At 33.9% G+C, this 11,385-nt stretch overlaps 2 long non-coding RNA genes across 2 annotated transcripts in view; one reads left to right on the top strand and one right to left on the bottom strand.

The window, feature by feature from the left end:
* The first annotated feature begins 4,176 nt into the window (after window positions 1–4,176).
* LOC141381125 (uncharacterized) lies at window positions 4,177–9,850 on the top strand. Its single transcript, XR_012400795.1, has 3 exons — window positions 4,177–5,989; window positions 6,066–6,140; window positions 9,642–9,850. It is a non-coding gene; the product is annotated as an uncharacterized lncRNA (long non-coding RNA).
* The window catches only part of LOC141381121 (uncharacterized), a 7,383-nt gene continuing 463 nt past the window's right edge, over window positions 4,466–11,385 (bottom strand). The window contains exons 2-4 of the long non-coding RNA XR_012400791.1: window positions 6,755–7,074; window positions 5,761–6,569; window positions 4,466–4,666 (exon numbers count right to left, since the gene is read on the bottom strand). This is a non-coding gene — a long non-coding RNA (uncharacterized lncRNA). The remainder of the gene's footprint in view (window positions 4,667–5,760; window positions 6,570–6,754; window positions 7,075–11,385) is intronic.

The raw sequence follows: 11,385 nt of genomic DNA, 5'->3' as shown, positions 1-11,385 counted from the left end.
CACAGTATTTTAACTACTATAGTTGTTGTTTTACCATGGAAACTGTAGAATTACCATGGCATTTTAATTACTATAGTTGTTGTTACCATGGCAACGACAGAATTACTACAGCATTTTAATTACTATAGTTGTTGTGTTACCATGGCAACTAAGGAATTACCACAGCATTTTTTTTACTATAGTTGTTGTGTTACCATGGAAACTGTAGAATTAACATGGCATTTTAAATACCATAATTGTTGTGTTACCTTGGCAACTAAGGAATTACCACTGAATTTTAATTACTATAGTTGTTGTGTTACCATAGCAACTATAAAATTACCACAGCAAATTAATTACTATAGTTGTGTTACCATGGCAACTAAGGAATTTCCACAGCATTTTAATTTTTATAGTTGTGTTACCATGGCAACTTTGTAATTAACACAGCATATTAATTACTATAGTTGTTGTGTTACCATGGCAACCATATGATTAACATCGCATATTAATTATTATAGTAGTTGTGTTACCATGGCAACAATATAATTGACACAGCATTTTAATTACTATAGTCGTGTTACCATGGCAACTTTAGAATTAACTTAGCTTATTAATTACTATAGTTGTTGTGTTACCATGGCAACTATATAATAAACGCAACACATTTTTTCCTATGGTTGTTGTGTTACCATGACAACTATAGAATTACCACCTTAAAAAATCCCTTTAATAACCCCCTGTTAAAAAAAAACAAGGACAAGCCGGCAGCTAGCTCTCTGCAACTCTCACATGGTCGCCCACTGAAGCTAAGCAGTCAGTGATGGGAGACCACATGTGAAAGCTAGGTTGCTGCCGGAAGTGGTGTTAGTGGGCCAGCAGGGGGCGCCCAACCTGCGGTCTGTGTGGGTCCTAATGCCCCAGTATAGTGACAGGGACGCTATACTTCTCAGTGAGCGCCGTCTTTCGGATGAGATGTTAAACCGAAGTCCCGACTCTCTGTGGTCGTTAAAAATCCCAGGATGTCCTTCGAAAAGAGTAGGGGATTAACCAGCATCCTGGCCAAATCTGCCCACTGGCCTCTGTCCATCATGGCCTCCTAACCATCCCCATATTCAATTGGCTGCATCACTGTCTCCTCTCCACCAATCAGCTGGTGTGTGGTGTGCGGTCTGGTGCAAAATGGCTGCCGTCGCGTCATCCAGGTAGATGCTGCACACTGGTGGTAGATGAGGAGATTCCCCTCACTGTGTAAAGCGCTTTGAGTGCCCAGAAAAGCGCTATATAAATGTAAGGAATTATTATTATTATTATTATTATTATTACTATTTTCCCTCCCACCAAACTACACACCACATGACAGCCTCAAAATATCGTGCAATACTGAGTGTGTCTCAAACAGGTAAGTGGGCTTGACAAACCACATGGAGAAACACTCTTATCTCTCTCTATTAAAAAAACACTCCCTCTTTGCTCTAGCACTTAATTCTCTGAGCACTAGCAGTTCCTCTGTATAATCAGCACTTGTGTGTAGTGCCTCTTCTTGTTGTATCGCCTCCTCCATTGTACTTCGCTTCGGACAAAAGCGTCTGCTAAATGACTAAATGTAATCCAAAAAGCACTGATACTGATACACCCCTGAAGCACCTACTTGTGTATATATATTTTTTTCGTTGACCAATTTAAAACAAAAAATCCCATAATTGTCCATAGCTCTGCATAGCTACCACACTACTCTGCAGTCCTTCTAGCGAGTTTTCTCAGTCGAGCAGCCTGTGTTTTTTTTTCAGAAGATATACATATCTGAGTCTCTATAATTAAATCATTATTTGTGTTTGTAATCGTCTGTAATTAGTTGGTTGGAGTTGGGTTGAGTTGAGCTGGTGTGTTTTGCAGTGCAGTATCTGGGACGCGTCTCTCCCTGTAGACCTCCCTTCATTACATATGCTGTGTGTTTAGTTCTGAACGACAGAAACAAAAATGTTCCTCTGTGTTTGTGAGCAAAACCTGCAGGCCATCCAGAACATTTGGAGAGAATAAACATAAGCAGGCGAAATCAAATGTTCATAATCGACATAATATTTCTGATTTTAGATCGTTCCAGCATATTTACACTGTTAATTAACATTTTTGTTTGTAAATATACAGTATTTAACTGTAATATGAACTGTATTTTACTGTATTTTTAAAGTTACGTTGTGAAAATTACTGTATATTTTACAGTAAAATATGCAATACCAAGTACTGTAGAAAACTACAGTATTTGGTCATTTGTTTATGTTACTGTAGTTCTGTTACTGTGGCAACTATAGAATTACCTCAGCATATTAATAATTGTAGTTGGTGTATTACCATAGCAACTATAGAATTACTACGGAATATTAATTATTGTAGTTGTTGTTACCATGGCAACTATAGAATGACCACAGCATATTAATTAATATAGTTGTTGTGTTACCATAGCAACTATAAAATTAACACCACATATTAGGTATTGTAGTTGTTGTGTTACCGTGCCAATTGTATAATTAAAACCACATATTAGGTACTGTAGTTGTTGTGTTACCGTGCCAATTATAATTAACAGCACAGATTAACTTCTATAGTTGTTGTGTTACCATGGCAACTATAATTAACTCCGCATATTAATTACTGTAGTTGTTGTGTTACCATGGCAACTATATAATTAACACTGCATATTAATTACTATAGTTGTTACCATGGCAACTATATAATTAACACTGCATAATAATTACTTTACTTGTTGTGTTACCTTGGCAGCTATATAATTACCGCCACATATTAATTACTATAGTTGTTGTGTTACCATGGCAACGATAGAATTATTACAGCATAATAATTATTGTAGTCGTTTTGTTACCATGGCAACTATAGAATTATTACAGCATAATAATTATTGTAGTCGTTTTGTTACCATGGCAACTATAGAATTACCACAGCAAATTAATTTCTATAGTTGTGTTACCATGGCAACTATAAAATTGTGACAGCATTTTATTTACTATAGTTGTTGTGTTACCATGGCAACTATTGAATCATAACAGTGTTTTAATTATTATATTTGTTGTTACCATGGTAACAATGGAATTACCACAGCTTATTAATTACTATAATTGTGTTACCATGGCAACTATATAATTTTGACAGCATTTTATTTACTATAGTTGTTGTTACCATGGCAACAATAGAATTATGACAGCATTGTAAGTACTATAGTTGTTGTGTTACCATTGCAACTATTGAATTATGACCGTGTTTTAATTACTATATTTGTTGTTACCATGGTAACAATAGAATTACCACTGCATGTTAATTACTACAGTTGTTGCGTTACCATGTAACGATAGAATTACCACAGCAAATTAATTACTATAGTTGTTGTTACCATGGCAACTGTAGAATTACCACATCATTTTAATTATTCTAGTCGTTATGGTACCATGGCAACTATAGAATTAGCATAGCATAATAATTATTATAGTTGTGTTACCATGGCAACTATATAATTGTGAAAGCATTTTAATTACTATAGTTGTTGTTACCATGGCAACAACAGAATGATAACAGCATTTTATTTACTATAGTTGTTGTGTTACTATGGCAACTATTGAATTACGACAGTGTTTTAATTATTATATTTGTTGCTACCATGGTAACAATAGAATTACCACAGCATATTAATTACTATAGTTGTTGTTACCATGGCAACTATAGAATTACCACATCATTTTTTTATTGTAGTCGTTATGCTACCATGGCAACTATAGAATTACCATAGTATATTAATTACTATAGTTGTGTTACCATGGCAACTATAGAGTTGTGACAGCATTTTAATAACAATCGTTGTTGTTACTATGGCAACAATAAAATTAAGACAGCATTTTAATTACTATAGTTGTTGTGTTACCATAGCAACTATTGAATTACGACAGTGTTTTAATTACTATATTTGTTGTTATCATGGCAAAAATAGAATTACCACAGCATATAAATTATTGTAGTCGTTATGTTACCATGGCTACTATAGAATTGCCACAGCATATTAATTACTATGTTGTGTTACCATGTAACGATAGAATTACCACAGCAAATTCATTATTGTAGTCGTTATGCTACCATGGCAACTAAAGAATTACCACAGCATATTAATTACTATAGTTGTTATGTTACCTTGGAAACGATAGAATTACCACAGCATAATAATTACTATATTTGTTGTGTTACCAGATTGATTCAAATACTTTGAGAATAATTCAAAACTTTATAGTATTTTTAAATTACTGTAGTATTTTAGTTTTTTTCCCCACATAGGATGCAATACAGAAACATCCAAAATCACATAAACTTCAGAAAATTTGCAGATTTCAAAATATATTTGTGTATGTTCGGAAATGAGTTTTATCATCAGCTGAACAGTTAATATGTTCTTAAACAACAGTAGATTCATTGAATGCACTGTATCAATATTGCAGCTTTGTTGTATTTTTTATTAAAAAAAATTAATATGTGCTTACACAGCTCATCCCATTAAAATTTAAGGTGCATTCTTACTGTGTCGAAACTACCATAATTACAGGATTCCAACTAGTAAAAAGCATTCACGTACTTGTAAAAATGAGTCATTACAATGGAAATGTTGTCATAGAAACATGTCCCTCGCAATCTGAGGACAAGAACAGACCTGTGTTTGCCACAATTTCAGAATTACCATATTTATAAGATGACAACTAGTAAAAAGCATCCATTAATAATCTGCAAATCTGTCAATTTTCTGAGACCTCCGTCTTGTACCATACCAGACAAAAGTCTTGTCACCTATTCAAGTTTTAGAAACAGCAAATAATAACTTGTCTTCTAGTTGGTCATTTGGTATCAGAAGTGGCTTATATGAAAGGCAAAGGCCTCTAGATTACGCTTATTTTACCACAATACAATCTGATCATGCCTTGATTTTGAATGATTTCATTAGGACAGTAAGGTCTGACTTTGCTTACACAAAAGTCTCGTCACTGAACAAAAATATTGTCCAGTATAGAATATAAAGTCCTGCTGCAGTGGAAACAATGAATATTGTGTCTGACTCCATCATGAGCTTGGAGGACTGCATCCATACATCTCTGACATGACTCAAATCACTTATTAATAAAGCCATCTGGAATGGCAAAGAAAGCGTTATTGCAGGACTCACAGAGTTCATCAAGACTCTTGGGGTTCATCTTCAATGCCTCCTCCTTCATCTTACCCCAGACATACTCAATAATATTCATTACAGGTGACTGGGCTGGCCATTCCTGGATTACCTTGACCTTCTTTGCTTTCAGGAGCTTTGATGTTGGGGCTGAAATATGAGAAGGAGCGCTATCCTGCTGGAGAACTTGCCCTCTCTTGTGGTTTGTAATGTAATGGACATATACCTCAGGCTGTTGATGTTGCCATCCACTCTGCAGATCTCTCGCACGCCCCCATACTGAATGTAACCCCAAACCATGATTTCTTCTTAACCAACCTTGACTGATTTCTGTGAGAATCTTGGGTCCATGCGGGTTCCAGTAGGTCTTCTGCAGTATTAGTGAAGATTAGGATGCAGTTCAACAGATGATTCATAGGAAAACTTGACCTTCTGCCACTTTTCCAAATGATCAACTAGAAGTCAAGTTAATATTTGTTGCTCTTACAACTGCGATCAACGGCAAGACTTTTGTCAGGTAGTGTACATAATTTACTGTATATTTACTTGTACATAGCATTTACACATACCTGCCAACACTCCAGTTTTTCCCAGGAGTCTCCCATATTTCAGACCCATCTCCCACCCATCTCCCGTATTGTTCTGTCTCCCGGGAAATTCCCGGAATTCATTCAAAACAAAGAAGCTCATTCAGAGAGATGAAGCAGGTGAGTGGTTTTGCAGAGAGTGAGCGATCTCATAAACCGTTCACAAGGTAAACAACAGAGGGTGAGCGATCTCTCACACACAGTTCATCAGGTAAACATCAGATCTTTAGTCAGACACCAGATAATCTTTAGACACTTCCCTTGTTCAGTTGACTTTGCATCCACAGGCGAGGAGAGACATCCACGGAAGAATACGAGAGGGAGAGAAGATGAGGTGAACCATCCAACTTCGATTCCAGCTGGTGAGTGTATGAAGGAGGTGAGTGTGTGCGGTGATTGTGGGTGCAGGGAATTAGTATACAGGTGATTGAGCACTGGAGTGGTAAGAGGTGGATAGTGAGGGAGAAGGGTGATGGGAGCTGCAGGACTGAGCCGAGGGTGTGACAGTACCCCCTCCACGGGTGACTCCAGGCACCCTAGACCGGCAGGGACGACCATGGCCTCGGGGAGGCGGGCATTCATGGTGTCCGTTTTGGAATTTCTCAAGGGGAGTAGGATCTAGGATGTCATCACAGGGTGTCTAAGACCTCTACTCAGGACCAAATTCTTCCCAATCAATTGAGTATTGGAGTTGGCCTTTCTCGGAAGTTGAGAACTTCCTTGACATCCTCAGTAGATGTTATCACAGATGACTTCGGCTTGGTTGGGAGGGGGGGGGTGTGGTTCCATGTCTGTGGATGGAGGAGAAACAGGGTCAGTGAAAGGTTAAGTAGGGAGACATGAAAGCTAGCTGCAATTCTATGCCGAGGAGGCAAATTGAGATAATAAGTGACAGGGTTGATTTTGGAAGTGTTTGGTGAACGGTCCTATGTAGCGGGGACAGATGGAGTCAGATGTCACTGGTAAAGAGCCATACCTTGTCTCCCGGCTGGTAAGTAGAATTAGGTAGGCGATGATGATTTGCATCAGTAGTGTACCTCCGTACTGCCTGTCGAAGATGGACATGTGCTGAGTCCCACACCCTCTCGTTCTCTGGCAACTAGTGATTGACCGCAAGCACGTCAGAGGTTTCACCAGTCCAGGGAAATAGAGACGGTTGGTATCCTTGAGCACATTGAAAGGGTTTTAGTTCGGTGGAGGTTTGAAAGAGAATTCTGAGCACACCCAACCTACGGTTAGATACTGGCTCCTGGTGCAGGGAAATCTCTCGGATTTACACTCGGACTGTCCATTGGTCTGCGGGTGGTAACCAGAAGATAAATGCAAGTCGGAAAAATGCCCGCCAAACACTGAAGATAAACTGTGGCCCCCGATCTGACACATTGTCCTCGTAATTTTGGAAAACTGGAAAACATTTAATTTTGGAAAATATGATTGAAGAGGGCTTTAAAAACGCAACTCATAAATATTCAAATCTGATTTGTAAATGAAAACTACAATTCATATATATTAAAATATATTTTCTAACTTCAAAACAGTTAATAAATATGCAAATCCGGTTCATAAAATCATAACACAATTAAAAATTTGCAAATATAATTTGTAATTTAAAAAATGAAAAAACTACAATTCATAAATTATGCAAATCCAATCCGTAACTTCAAAACACCGTTCATAAATATGCAAATCCAATTCATAAATTAAAAAAACAATTATATTTGCAAATCCAATTTCTAATTTAAAAAATGAAACTCATAAATATGTGAATCTGATCCGTAAATGAAATGTACAATTTGTAAGTATGCAAATCCAATTCATAACTTCAAAACACAATTAATAAATTAGCTAATCTAATTTGTAATTTTAAAACGCAACTCATAAATATGCAAATATGATTCGTAAATGAAAACTACAATTCATAAATATAAAAATCTAATTCGTTACTTCAAAGCAGTTCAAAAATATGCAAATCCAATTTATAAATTCAAAACACAATTGATAAATTTGCAAATCTAATTTGTAATTTAAAAATGCAACTAATAAATATGCAAATCTGATTCTTAAATGAAAAACAAAATTTGTAAATATGCAAATCCAATTCATAAATTCAAAACACAGTTGATAAATTTGCAAATCCAATTTGTAATTTAAAAATGCAACCCATAAATATGCAAATCCAATTCATAAATTCAAAACACATTTGGTAAATTTGCAAACCTGATTTGTAATTTAAAAACAACACTTATAAATATGTGAATCTGATTCGTAAATGAAATGTATAATTCTTAAATAAGCAAATCCAATTCATAAATTCAAAACACAATTGATGAATTTACAAATCAAATTTCTAATTTAAAAACTCATCTCAGAAATCTTATTCATAAATGAAATGCACAATTCGTAAATATGCAAATACAATTTGTAACTTCAAACCTATATAATATGCAAATCCAATTCAAAACACAATTGATACATTTTTGAACCTAATTTGTAATTTAAAAAAATCAACTAATAAATATGCAAGTTTGATTTGTAAATGAAAAACACAATTCATAAATATGCAAATCCACTTCTTAACTTCAAAACAGTTCATAAATATGCAAATATAATTCATAAATTCAAAACACAATTGTTAAATTTGCAAATCCAGTTTGTAATTTAAAAACGCAACTTATAAATATGCTAATCGGATTCATAAATGAAAACTACAATTCATAAATATGAAAATCTAATTTGTAACTTTAAAACGGTTCATAAATTTGCAAATCCAGTTCATAAATTCAAAGCACAATTGATAAATTTAATTTGATAAATCTAATTTGTCATTTAAAAACACAACTAGTAAATATTTAAATCTGATTTGCAGGTGAAACACACAATTACTAAATATGCAAATCCATTTCATAAATTCAAAACATAATTGATGAATTTACAAATCAAATTTCTAATTTAAAAATGCAACTCATAAATATGCAAATCTGATTTGTAAATGAAAAACACAATTTGTAAATATGCAAATCCAATTCATAACTTCAAAACAGTTCATAAATATGCAAATACAATTTATAAATTCAAAACACAATTGATACATTTACAAATCTAATTGTTAATTTAAAAACACAACTAGTAAATATTTAAATCTGATTTTTAAGCGAAACACACAATTACTAAATATGCAAATCCATTTCATAAATTCAAAACACAGTTGATGAATTTACAAATCTAATTTCTAATTTAAAAATGCAACTCATAAATATGCAAATCTGATTTGTAAATGAAAAACTACATTTCTAAATATGCAAACACAATTCCTAACTTGGAAACACAATTCATAAATATGCAAATCTGATTCATAAATGAAAAACACAATTCGTAACTTTAGAACACAGTTAAAAAATATGCAAATGCAATTCATAAATTCTAAACACAATTCGTAAATATGTAAATCTAATTCATGAGTGTGAACCTGAAATCACAAATAAAAAACATAAATATTCCCCCAAGCAAAGTGCTCTGCAAGTGTGAATTTTACTTTATAACTGTAACTTTTATTTTTGAGACTCATCTGACTCCATATATTGGTAGTAAAAAGTGAGTAAATTGTAATTTCTGTGTAAACTGTCGCTTTAAACTCATTAGTTGTTTTTTGGAATTAATTGCACAGAACGCGTCAGTGTTTCCGGTCAATATCGACACACAGGCTATTGTGTGGTCAGGATTAGTGTGTGTGTGTGCACACAGGTATGTAGGTGTGTATGTGTATTAAGTGCCTGAGTAGGGTGTGAAGGTGACACACCCGTTTCAACAGAACAGCACAATACACCACATCTACACTCCATTAAAACACTGTGTTTTCCATTCAGAAACACCACCGATGGCAGAAACTAGTGTGCAAATAAACAGCTCATGATGTCACACATATCGGACAGGTCAGACCCATCACACACACCAAATAAAGATGATTATGTTGGATTAATGTTCTCTTATTGCTCTAAATACACATTACATGAGTCAATGAGTTTGCAGATTGTTTGACTGCAGACAGAAATAAATGCTCTCAGTTTGAAGCGAGAAATGATTTTCAGGTCAGTGTTTTGCTTTTGTGATGAAATAGCACAAAATAAGGTGTGTTTGCTATCTAACGATTGTAAAGGGGACCTATTATGCCTCTTTTTATGAGAAGTAAAATTAGTCTCTAGTGTGTCAAGAGTGTGTGTGAAGTTTCAGCTCGAAATACCACACAAATAATGATTTATAACTCTGTGAAACTGACCCTTTTAGGATTTGAACTTAATTGCGCCATTTTGGCTTGGTCCATATCAGTGGACAAAAAAACACACACACACACACACACATTAAACAAAATGAAAGTCATACACGCACAGCACAGTTCACATTTACAAACTCCCATTCATACATTTAAAACACAATTCGTAAATATGCAAATCCAATTCACGGGTTCAAAACACAACTGATAAATATGCAAATCCAATTTTTACATTAAAAAACATAATTTATGAATATGCAAATCCAATTTTTACATTAAAAAAACATAATTTATGAATATGCAAATCCAATTTTTAAATTAAAAACACAATTTATGAATATGCAAATCCAATTCGTAAATTAAAAACACAATTCGTAAATATGCAAATCCAATTCACGAGTTCAAAACACAACTGATAAATATGCAAATCCAGTTTTTAAATTAAAAAACATAATTTATGAATATGCAAATCCAATTTTTAAATTAAAAACACAATTTATGAATATGCAAATCCATTTCGTAAATTAAAAACACAATTTATGAATATGCAAATCCAATTCGTAAATTAAAAACACAATTCATAAATATGCAAATCCAATTTTCATAAATATGCAAATCCAACTAAATGAATGCTAAAGTTTATTTAACTGAATGTATTTTAATGACATTACAACATCGATGCTGTAAAAGGAACCGTATAAAATGGGAAAAAGTTCACAATAACAGGTCACCGGAAGTGTATCGGCATGAGAACAGCACTAGCTCGGCACATACCCCATTATTAAAAAATGACTAAATAGCTGTTATAATGAAATAGAATCAAGCTTTCAAATCTCATTAGTCGTTTCTTAACTGTATAACTTACACATTCTGATTAAACACCAACCAATTAATGATTTATTCAGATATTTTTTCGTTTGATTACAATAAATAACAGGCGTCACTTTAAAAATGCACACATCTAACGTTTTAATGAAAGCATTCGATTGCTTGCCAAACTGTTTATGCTCATTCAGGATGAAATTAGTTGTGTTTGAAAAACCCCCCACCAATTATTAATAACAATAACAATTATTAGCCCCCTTCGATTTTTATTTTTTAAAATATTTTCCAAATGATGTTTAAGAGAGCAAGAAAATTTTCACAGTATGTCTGATAATATTTTTTCTTCTGGAGAAAGTCTTATTTGTTTTATTTCGGCAAGAATAAAAGCAGTTTTTGATTTTTTTAACCATTTTAGGGATAAAATTATTAGCTCCTTTAAGCTATATTTTTTCTCGATAGTCTACAGAACAAACCACTGTTATATAACAACTTGCCTAATTCCCCTAACCTGCCTA

The sequence above is a fragment of the Danio rerio genome, chromosome 3, assembly GCF_049306965.1.
Source record: "Danio rerio strain Tuebingen ecotype United States chromosome 3, GRCz12tu, whole genome shotgun sequence".
NCBI classification, from domain to species: domain Eukaryota; kingdom Metazoa; phylum Chordata; class Actinopteri; order Cypriniformes; family Danionidae; genus Danio; species Danio rerio.
This window is presented reverse-complemented; position numbering and strand designations above follow the sequence as displayed.